The sequence below is a fragment of the Doryrhamphus excisus genome, linkage group LG23 (genome assembly GCF_037039965.1).
Source record: "Doryrhamphus excisus strain RoL-2023G ecotype Guam linkage group LG23, RoL_Dexc_Guam_v1.1, whole genome shotgun sequence".
NCBI classification, from domain to species: Eukaryota; Metazoa; Chordata; class Actinopteri; order Syngnathiformes; family Syngnathidae; genus Doryrhamphus; species Doryrhamphus excisus.
In genome coordinates this window covers 9295575-9308112 of record NC_136379.1, presented here as the reverse complement: position 1 = coordinate 9308112, position 12538 = coordinate 9295575, and positions in this window count along the sequence as shown.

The window sequence follows — 12538 nt, the reverse complement described above, 5'->3', positions numbered from 1 at the left end:
GGTGACTGATACCCACAACAACACGACAGCGACCACGATAAAGAAAACCACACAACATTGTTGAGGAATTGTCGAATTCCAGTTGTCTTTTTGTAATTATCAACTTAGCACTGAGATGCTAAGGATGTTTTTGTGAGAAAAAAACACTACTCATGTAGTATATTAACAACACAGCAAGATGCGCTCCGACAAATAACAATAAAATGTAAACAAACCGAGGCAACGCCAGCAAGGACGCTAACCAAGGTTCCAGCGTAGTAAGAATTAAGATGGTTTTTGCTTTTGGAACGTGTGGAAGTGGTTTTTCTAAATTCATTTTCAAAAGAGAATGTGTGAATACATGGCCTCTGAATTAGCACGGTGGATGAGTGGTTAGCGGGCAGACCTCACAGCTAGGAGACCCGAGTTCAATCCCACCCTCGGCGTGAGTTTTCTCAGAGTACTCCGGTTTCCTCCCACATTCCAAAAACATGCTAGGTTAATTAGCGACTCCAAATTGTCCATAGGTATGAATGTGAGTGTGAATGGTTGTTTGTCTATATGCGCCCTGTGATTGGCTGGCGACCCGTGCAGGGTGTACTCCGCCTCTCGCCCGAAGACAGCTAGGATAGGCTCCAGCACCCTCGCGACCCTCTTGAGTAAAAGCGGTAGAAAATGAATGAATGAATCCTACTTGGTTGCACAGCGGTCGAGTGGTTAGCGTGCAGACCTCACAGCTAGGAGACCAGAGTTCAATTCCACCCTCGGCCATCTCTGCCGACCAGTCCAGGGTAGACCCCGCCTCTCGCCTGAAGACAGCTTCAGAAAATGAAATGAATCCTACTTGGTTGCACAGCAGTCGAGTGGTTAGCGCGCAAACCTCACAGTTCAATTCCAACCTCGGCCATCTCTGTGTGGAGTTTTTGCATGTTCTCCCCGTGCATGCGTGGGTTTTCTCCGGGTACTCCGTTTTTTTCCCACATTCCAAAAACATGCTAGGTTAATTAGCGACTCCAAATTGTCCATAGGTATGAATGTGCCCTGTGATTGGCTGGCCACTAGTCCAGGGTGTACCCCGCCTCTCACCCGAAGACAGCTGGGACAGATGATTGTATGTAGAAAATGAATGAATGAATGAATGAATCCTACTTGGTTGCACAGCGGTCGAGTGGTTAGCGTGCAGACCTCACAGCTAGGAGACCCGAGTTTTCAATTCCACCCTCAGCCATCTCTGGTGACCGGTCGAGGATAGACCCCGCCTCTCGCCTGAAGATAGCTGGGATAGGCTCCAGCACCCTCGCGACCCTTAAGGTAGGGTGCTTAAGGTACCTTAAGGATAAGTGGTAGAAAATGAATGAATGAATGAATTAGCTCCTGGTTTTTGGAAGGGTTTGAATGGCGAAATGTGGAACTTTTTGAGCATGAAAAAATGAGAAGAAGAGGAATTTAGGTGCGGAATAACACACATGACAAACACACTGACAAAGACAATTAATTTCAGTGAACGTTCCTCACAGAGTTGATGTCTTGACGTCTTTATCATCCATCAAAGTCCGTCAAAAAGTTCAGCTCTTGCAAGGTTTGTGATGCTTGCACATGCTCATCACGCCTCCAGAGGGCAGCAGCGACCTGCAGACAAAAACACAACACACGGATATGCAAGTGTTCTCTTCCAAATCAAGCACACTTACCTTAGATCCTAACTCTAATCCAAATCACCTGACTCTTTCATACATACACTTGTAATATGTGATACTGTATTAAAGCATTTTACTTTTGTTCCGTGGATTTAAGAGCAAGCTTTCATGGCAAGAAAAGAAAAAGTTTTGGAAAATGCTTGGAACGGGAATCCTGGGATAGTCACATGATTGTCACTTAGGGACTCGATGGGCTCGACTGCAAAGCCGTGTTGAACATTTGAACGCATTTCAAGTGTTGTGTGTGTTCTTCGGGGGGGTTAAAGACGCACACGGGTGTAGTTGGCGTCGGAGATGCAAAAGAGCGGCTGCGTGATGAAGGAGCGAAAAAGGGAACGTCTTTAGGGAGTTAGCGTATGAAAAAAGCCAAAGCAGCAAAATGTATCGGCTGACATTCCAGGTGCGCAGCCTATTTAGGTGACACACATTCCTTTCATTTGCTCATCCGAGGTGGGATCGGTGCCAAACACGGAGAAGGTTCCGGAACTTTGTTTGGACTGCTAGTTATAATGTAGCATTCAAGGCATTCGAGATGATTGATTTAAAAGGTGAAAGGTCACCTGATTCTTGATACCAGCCAAGAGCGAAGGCGGTCCTGATTAGAGGAATGGAAACGCATTGAAGTATTCCTGGGATATTCCCTGCTTTATTTCTCTCCGCTAACAAAGCAAGGCTCAATACAATAAGCTGGTGTTTGCGTTAGCGTGGCTCAGCGCCGCTAGTAGAAGCTCCTAATCAGGTAGCCTGCTGCCGCCATCTCAATTAAACCCCAATGGGAGGCGGGGGGGGGGGACTGCCAAAGGGAAGGGGCCTAAATGATGAGAGATGGTGGAGGAGATGCAAGAAAATGAAAGTAGGCGACGCAGATGGATGGAGGGATGCTCTCATACAGCAAGAAGAGATTGTTTTTTTTTTTTTTCTTGATGATGTTCTTCATGGCGTCTTTTTGGCCTCTGCTCGACTCGCAATCTCAAGAATACATGTTGGCCATGTTGGCCTGGGAACACCTCAGGATCCTTAAACTGTATTATGGAAACAGGAAGTGAACAAATGTAACAGTTACCAATTGTAAAAATTAAAATAAAAAAATAAACTATATTAGAAAAGCAGGAAGTGAACAAATGTAACAGTTACTGATTGTAAAAATTAAAATAAAAAATTAAACTATATTAGGAAAGCAGGAAGTGAACAAATGTAACAGTTACTGATTGTAAAAATAAAAATTTTAAATAAACTATATTAGGAAAACAGGAAGTGAACAAAAGTAACAGTTACTGATTGTAAAAAATAAATAAAAATAAACTATATTCGGAAAGCAGGAAGTGAACAAATGTAACAGTTACTGATTGTAAAAATTTAAAAAATAAACTATATTCAGAAAGCAGGAAGTGAACAAATGTAACAGGTACTGATTGTAAAAATTAAAATAAAGAAATAAAAATGATGGACACTTACCACCGTTAATAGTCACCGTGTAGGATTAACCCGGAAGTAATGGCGGCTGAGGCGCAGCAACACAGCGATGGAACGTAGTGTGAACATGATGGCCGTTTCAACAGCAGTGTTGGTTTTTGGACGGTACTACACCATCAAAATGAGTGCACTTGGGAACTAAGCACACACACATCGTCTGTGGTTTACTTGAGCACTAATAGAAGTATTCCATTTTCTGTGAATGACATGTTACGTACTAATACTTGGTATTGTTAAACCATCTTCAAGCAAACAGGAAGTTGAAATGTCCTCATGTTCTTGCTGGAATTCCAGGCTGTAATGACGCTACCCGAGCTATAGCTAGCATGATGGCGGCGGGCCGGCCGTGCTTTGCTGCAGGCAGGATCCTCCATGTTGCTTTAATGGGTAAGATTGTCATGCAGGCCTGCAGCTTCCCTGACTGGATCACTTTACCGGTTCTTTACTTTTACTTTTTCCAACCGGTGCCGGATTGTCCTGTCCTCATTAGGCCACACTTCACCTCCATCTTGTTTCCCTGGTGCTTCATTAACAGCAGTACTAAAGAGCTCAGGTCCAAACCAATGCCATCCACCGGGGGGGGGGGGGGGGGGGGGGGGGTTTCAGTCAAAGTTTGCAAAGAAGAGGAATGTTGAATTGAGAAGAAAAGTCCAAGTTCTCGATGATTGAAGGTGATCAACTTTTACAGTAAAGGAAAAGGCTTTTATTCTGAAAGAGAAATAAAGCTGCAGGTTGTTGTTACTTAGCTGATGCTAATTAGCTGCTACTCTCTTAACTGCAGCTAATTCAATAGTGTTGCTTAGCTGATGCTAACTAGCTGCTACTAGCTTAACTACAGCTAATTCATTAGTGTTACTTAGCCGACGCTAATCAGCCGCTACTATCTCAACTACAGCTAATTCAATAGTGTTACTTAGCTGATGCTAATTAGCTGCTACTCTCTTAGCTCCAGCTATTTCAACAACATTACTAAGCTGATGCTAATTAGCTGCTACTCTCTTAGCTCCAGCTAATTCAACAATGTTACTAAACTGATGCTAATTAGCTGCTACTCTCTTAGCTCAGGCTAATTTTTTTTGCTTGTTGTAGCTGTTATCAACTTTTCCAGTAAAAGGAAAAGTCTTTTATTTTGAAAGAGAAATTAAGCTGCAGGTTGTTGTTGTCACCTGAGTTTTGCGCGTCTGGTTAATTGTCCTTCCAAACAAAAAGGTGAAATGTGACGCTAACGCCATCGAGATGGAGCACGTGCGCGCACACCTTCCCCCTCTTGGCATTCTCCTCTTCTTCACGCACGGCTAGCGCCTTCCCGCCGCCGGCCGCTGAACTCATTCCACAGGTTAATTAGAACAAAAGGATCAGCCTTTCGCCGGACGGGAGGCTTTCGATTATTGAAAGGTTGTGCTGGCTCTCCTCCCTCGGGGGGCTTCCGCCAACGGGACACGCAGGAGGCCCCCGACGCCGCTAAATGCCACCTATCAATCACATGATGGCGCCTGACTGCCTCCATTATTGAGATGAGAGCGTGGTAATCGTCCTCGGGCCGATGCGGTGACAACGTGAATGGAAGCACGTTTGATGCTGGCGGTCATTCCTCAAAGCTGGAAACCGCTGAGAACTTCTGAAATACTCAATACCCAAACCCAGACCTAAATCCGATGGACGCCAAAGTATTGAAACTCGGGTGTTGAAGGTATTCGGTTCGGTGGTTGCAGGATTGGTTGACTTCATCGGGCCGTGTTCTTCAACTCTGACCGGATCTGCACCTCCAGGATGAGATCCTACCTCAAGCGCAGATGTTCAAGTACTTCAGTCTTTGTTGACGAGTGAGGGTCGTAAGATGGAAGCAAATTGGTGCATCATCTAACAGTGATGTGGACTCTGCATTGGTCGGTTTTGCTGCTCCTCACCTTTGAACTTTGGGTAATGACCGAAAGAACAAGACCATGGGTCCATGGATCTGCACCTCCAAGTCCAACGTCTCACCAAGTCCACTGAAAACGGCGGCATGCATCTCCTGGTTGGGGATGAGATCCTACCCCAAGCGCAGATGTTTAAGTACTTCAGTCTTTGTTGACGACACGTTCCTAACCTATGAACTTTGGCTAAAGACCGAAAGATCATGGGTACAAGCAACCAAAATTTTCTCCGTAGGGTGTTCTTCAACTCTGAATGGATCTGCACCTCCAAGGCCAACACCTCACCAAGTCCATTGAAAACAGCGGCATGCCGTCTCCTGGTTGGGGATGAGATCCTACCCCAGGTGCAGATGTTTAAGTACCTCGGTTTCTTTGTTGACGACACGTTCCTACGTTCCTCACCTATGATCTTTGGGTAAAGACTGAAAGAACAAGACCATGGGTACAAGCAACCAAAATTTTCTCCGTAGGGTGTTCTTCAACTCTGACTGGATCTGCACCTCCAAGTCCAACACCTCACCAAGTCCATTGAAAACAGCAGTCTCCTGGTTGGGGATGAGATCCTACCCCAAGCGCAGATGTTCTTCAGTCTTTGTTGATGAGCGAGGGTCGTAAGATGGAAGCAGATTGATGCGGCATCTGCAGTGATTGGTTCTTCATTGGTCGGTTACTGGTCAATACACGTTCCCATGTTCCTCACCTATGAACTTTGGGTAATGACCTTAAGAACAAGACCATGGGTACAAGCAACCAAAATTTTCTCCATGAGAGATCGGGTGAGAGGTACCGTCATCTGGGACAAACTCAGAGTAGAACCGGTTCCTCTGCAGATGAGGTGGCTCGGACATCTGGTAAGTAAGCCACCACGACCAGTAGGATGCAGACACATTGGCGAGAGTGGTTTGGGAACTCCTGGAAGCTGGACGAAGTCGCCAGGGTTCCATCTGAATCTCTTCATTCTTTCGGGTTCTCTCATGGGTTTGTTGCCTTGCCATCAACTGGACTTGGACTGCTGTGGCCACGGACTTTGTTCCAGGTGTCTTGCTTGCTTGCTCCTAATCCATTTTGCTGAAAATAATTTTCCTGGGATAACTGTGACACATTGCGGATATTCCATACCTACTGAGCTTCTTCCCATCAGTCACGGCAGGTCGGCCTGGTTGGGTCCGGTGTCACGGTGGGAAAGCTGCGTGGTGTTGAAGTGGAATCTTGAAGGAGCGGAGGTGTGTGTGAACGTGTGATGTTCTAATCAAAGCCGCAAATGTTTCCGGGCTTTCATTCTGGAGTGTGATGGTGAAAACATCCCAAGGCTCGGCGGCACCGCGCTGACATTTGCTGGCGAGTGTTTGTGATTATTTGAGCTGGCGGTGATTTAAATGGCGCCGTTTGTTTTTGCTTTAAAGTTACAGGGCAGCCAACTAGAAAATGACATTTTAAAAATCATCTGCCGAGTGTGCTGCCCTTTCCTCGGCGGGGTAAATATTCACGCCGCTGTCGTCTGCCTCGTCTCTTATCAAGTATTACTGTACACACGCACCGGGCTGCTTTCGCAAATAACACGTATTTTTCCTTACTTTAGTACAATGTTTTTTAGATTGGCTCAAAACCGGACAAAGCACTTCCAAAAAACACACTTATTGCTAACTTCCTCAAATACTTGTAAAAGTTACCGCCACAAAGCCAAAGTTAGCATTGGCACCCGCTAGCATCGTCCTCTTTGAGCTAGCCAGCTTTAACTATACTTTATAGCATTGATGGCTAATGTGAGATAGCCAGCTTTAGCTACCCTCCAATGCTGCTAATAACATTTAACATGAGCATTAATGGCTAATTTGAGATAGCCAGCTTTATCTACACTCCAATGCTGCTAATAACATTTAACATTAGCATTTGAGATAGCCAGCTTTAGCTACACTCCAATGCTACTAATAACATTTAACATTAGCATTTGAGATAGCCAGGTTTAGCAACACTCCAATGCTGCTAATAACATTTAACATTAGCATTTGAGATAGCCAGCTGTAGATACACTCCAATCCTGCTAATAACATTTAACATTAGCATTTGAAATAGCCAGCTTTAGCTACACTTCAATGCTGCTAAAGACATTTAGCATTAACAGCTAATGTGAACAAGCCAGCTTTAATTACACTCCAATGCTGCTAATAACATTTAACATTAGCATTTATGGCTAATTTGACATAGCCAGCTTTAGCTACACTCCAATGCTGCTAATAACATTTAACATTAGCATTGATGGCTAATGTGAGCAAGCCAGCTTTAGCTTCACTCCAATGCTGCTAATAACATTTAACATTAGCATTAATGGCTAATGCGAGATAGCCAGGTTTAGCTACACTTCAATGCTGCTAATAACATTTAACATTAGCATTAATGGCTAATGTGAGCAAGCGAGCTTTAGCTACACTCCAATACTGCTAATAACATTTAACATTAGCATTAATGTCTAATGTGAGCAAGCCAGCTTTAGCTACACTCCAATGCTGCTAATAACATTTAACATTAGCATTGATGGCTAATTCGCGATAGCCAGCTTTAGCTACACTCCAATACTGCTAATAACATTTAACATTAGCTCCATTCCTTTACTTGCTAGATGCTATTTCCTATGTTAATGCTTCAGCTGTCACACCACTGGACAGTATAAGCTAAAGTAGCTACTTAGCATCCACGCTGATTAAATGAGAAGAAATTAGCAAAAAAGTCAAAGTTAGCTTAGCTATGAACATACTCACCTCTGCTCCTGAGGGCGGAGAGCCACAGGTCTTTGCTGCATGTTATGATGTTATATTTTGAGCCTCATCGAGTGCCACTTTATGTGGACGCTGTTAGATGATTAGATGACCTCCATCGTCTTCTTCGGCACATTTAACATTAGCTAATTTAACATTAGCATTGATGGCTAATTTGAGATAGCCAGCTTTAGCTACACTCCAATGCTGCTAATAACATTTAACATTAGCATTAATGGCTAATGTGAGCAAGCCAGCTTTAGCTACACTTCAATGCTGCTAATAACATTTAACGTTAGCATTAATGTCTAATGTGAGCAAGCCAGCTTTAGCAACACTAATAACGTTTAACATTAACATTAATGGCCATTAATGGCTAATGTAAGCAAGCCAGCTTTAGCTACACTCAAATACTGCTAATAACATTTAACATTAGCATTCATGGCTAATTTAAGATAGCCAGCTTTAGCTACACTCAAATACTGCTAATAACATTTAACATTAGCATTCATGGCTAATTTAAGATAGCCAGCTTTAGCTACACTCAAATACTGCTAATAACATTTAACATTAGCATTGATGGCTAATTTGAGATAGCTAGCTTTAGCTACACTCCAATGCTGCTAATAACATTTAACATTAACATTAATAGGTAATGTGAGCAAGCCAGCTTTAGCTACACTAATAACATTTAACATTAACATTAATGACTAATGTGAGCTAGCCAGCTTTAGCTACACTTTAATGCTGCTAATAACATTTAACGTTAGCATTAATGGCTAACGTTAGCAAGCCAGCTTTAGCTACACTCCAATACTGCTAATTATAATAATTTAACATTAGCTCCATTCTACTGCTACATTAGCTACATTCTAACATTACTCCATTCTGCTATTTCCTATATTAATGCTTCAGCTGTCACATCACTGGACAGTATAGGCTAAAGTAGCTACTCTACACGCTGATACAATGAGAAGAAACTAGCAAAAAAAGTTAGCTTAGCTAACGTACTCACCTCTGCTCCTGAGGGCGGAGAGCCACAGGTCTTTGCTGCATGTTATGATGTTATATTTTCAGCCTCATCGAGTGTCTTTGTGCCACTTTATGTGGACGCTGTTAGATGATTACACACCTCCTTCGTCCTCTTCGGCGCCTGAGGAAGAGGACAGATCGATGAGAGGACATTCAGTGAGTGTTGTAGTTGCCGTCCAGATCAATCCACTTGTCCTAACTCCATCTTGGGTCAGCGCGCACGCGGCGGGTCAGAGACACGGCGGTGGAACTGGACGACATGAAATAGAAATGGAACAGCTCATTCACCTAACAAGTAGGGGGGGAACAACAACGAACTGCAATCAATGTAAGGCATTTCATCATATATCAACAAATACGTACATTACAGTGTTAATATTCAGCAGTTACTTACATTTTAAACATTACATTACATTTATTATCCAGTAATATTATCCAGTCTTGTAGCTACTAAACAGCCACTAACCACACAAGCGCATTAGTTTAGCCTCAGCTAATTCAACAACATTACTAAGCTGACGCTAATTAGCTGCTACTATCTTAACTACAGTTAATTCAATAGTGTTACTTAGCTGATGCTAATTAGCTGCTTCTCTCTTAGCTCCAGCTAATTCAACGACATTACTAAGATGAAGCTAACTAGCTGCTACTAGCTTAACTACAGCTAATTCAATAGTGTTACTTAGCTGATGCTAATTAGGTGCTTCTCTCTTAGCTCAAGCTAATTCAACAACGTTACTAAGCTGACGCTAACTAGCTGCTACTAGCTTAACTACAGCTAATTCAATAGTGTTACTTAGCTGATGCTAATTAGCTGCTACTCTCTTAGCTCCAGTTATTCAACAATGTTACTAAGCTGACGCTAATTAGCCGCTACTGTCTTAGCTCCAGCTAATTCAACAATGTTACTGAGCTGATGCTAATTAACTGCTGCTCTCTTAGCTCCAGCTAATTCAACAACGTTACTAAGCTGACGCTAATTAGCTGCTACTCTCTTAGCTCTAGCTAATTCAACAACGTTACTAAGATGATGCTAATTAGCTGCTACTCTCTTAGTTCTAGCTAATTCAACAGCGTTACTAAGATGATGTTAATTAGCTGCTACTCTCTTTGCGCCAGCTAATTCAACAACGTTATTAAGCTGACGCTAATTAGCTGCTACTCTCTTAGCTCCAGCTAATTCAACAACATTACGAAGCTGACGCTAATTAGCTGCTACTCTCTTAGCTCAGGCTAATTCAACAATGTTTGTAAGATGACGCTAATTAGCTGCTACTCTGTTAGCTCCAGCTAATTCAACAACGTTACTAAACTGACACTAATTAGCTGCTACTTTCTTAGCTCTAGCTAATTCAACAATGTTAGTAAGATGACGCTAATTAGCTGCTACTCTCTTAGCTCCAGCTATTTCAACAACGTTACTAAGCTGACGCTAGTTAGCTACTATTCTTTTAGCTCAGGCTAATTCAACAATGTTACTAAGATGATGCTAATTAGCTGCTATTATTTTAACTACAGCTAATTCAATAGTGTTACTTAGCTGATGCTAATTACCTGCTACTCTCTTAGCTCTAGTTAATTCAACAACGTTACTAAGCGGACGCTAACTAGCTGCTACTAGCTCAACTACAGCTAATTCAACTGTGTTACTTAGCTCATCCATCCATCCGAAGCTGCTACCCGATTAGCGCTGGTTAATTCAATAGTGTCACTTAGTTGATGCAAATTAGCCTACCTTAGCGCCAGCTAATTCAATACTATATAATTCAATACAGCTATTTCAACAGCGTTACTTAGCTGATGCTAATTACCTGCCATAATGCCACTTAGCTAATGCTAATTAATGCCACTTGGCTTTTAACAGCTTTGATGCTACTACTTGGCTCCAGCTACTTAGCTATACCGCTAAACAGGCTATTTGAAGTCATCAAACGTGCTTTTTTTTTTGTTAGCTTTCAAGCAGAATGCTGTTAGCGGGCCCGTTGAAGTTGCAAGTAAGATGTTTTCTTCTACTTCCCGGCAGTAAGAAAGTTTGGTGGTGATGCTACTTAGCGACTTCTATTAGCGTGACAGCGCTTTCATTAGCAAGTGTAACATGAAACAAATACATTAGAATACATTTGTTCCATGTAATCAAACATTTCAAAGCTGCTTTATTCTGCTGTGATCTCTCAGCTAAGCGCTAGCAGCTAAGATTTGCTTTGCTTAGCATAAATTGTGTTGCACAAATTGACTAACAAGATGTATGAATATTATTTTAATAACTAAGTAGCTGCTGCTTGGGATTCTGCTCGACTACATCAGACAATGCTGAGTGAGAACACAGTGTGACTGTCTCAATGTGTGTGTGTGTGGGGGGGGGGGGGTGGGGGGGGGCAAGGGCTTCCGTCATTCCGGATCCCTTCAGCGCCGTTCTTTGTTGTGGCCTTGGGGGAGGTCTCCCTGCAAAGTAGGGGTGTCGAGGGGCCCAATGATGGAAATGCTATTTGAGGGCGGGGGTGCAATCCAATTCGTTTTTTCACGTTATTGTCACACTATGATGCCATGCTATATTGTTGCAGTATGATACCGCTATGATGTGATTTGACGTTATCACTCTGCGATACCGATACCGTGTGGTGCCATGATTCGTTCTGTAATGTCATTTTATGATATCACTCTATGGTGTCACACTTGATGTCATTCTATGATGCCACGCTGTGATATCACTCAGACTTATACAGTGATATCATATTATAATATAGTATGATATAGAATGACACCATAGAAGTGATACCATATCTGATGATGTCATCATACGGCATGATGTCATTCCATGATATCACTTGATGTCGCTGAATCACTGATCACTGTATGATGTCATACAGTGGTATCATTCTATGGCGTTAACGCTGTCATTCTGCGATATCGCTCTCATGTCACGCAATGATGCGATGCTATGATATCACTCTATGATATCGTACTATGGTATCGTTGTATATCATTTTATGATGGCCCACTGTGATACCTTACTATGTTATATTGTGTAGCAATATGATATTACTCTATGATATCATACTATGGTATTGTTCTATATCATTTTATGATGTCCCACTGTGATACCATACTCATACGATGTTATATTGCGTCGCAATATGATATCACTTTGATATCGTACTATGTATTGTTCTATATCATTTTATGATGTCCCACTGTGATACCTTACTATGTTATATTGTGTGGCAATATGATATCACTCTATGATATCATACTATGGTATTGTTCTATATCATTTTTTGATGTCCCACTGTGATACCATACTATGTTATATTGTGTGGCAATATGATCTCACTCTATGATATCATACTATGGTATCCTTCTATACCATTTTATGATGTCCCACTGTGATACCATACTATGTTATGTTCTGTGGCAATATGATATCACTCTATGATATCATACTATGGTATCGTTGTATATCATTTTATGATGTCCCACTGTGATACCATACTATGTTATATTGTGTGGCAATATGATATCACTGCACTGTATGATATCATACTATGGTATCGTTCTATATCATTTTATGATGTCCCACTGTGATACCATACTATTTTATATTGTGTGGCAATATGATATCACTGTATGATATCATACTATGGTATCATACTATGGTATAGTTCTATATCATTTTATGGTGTCCCACTGT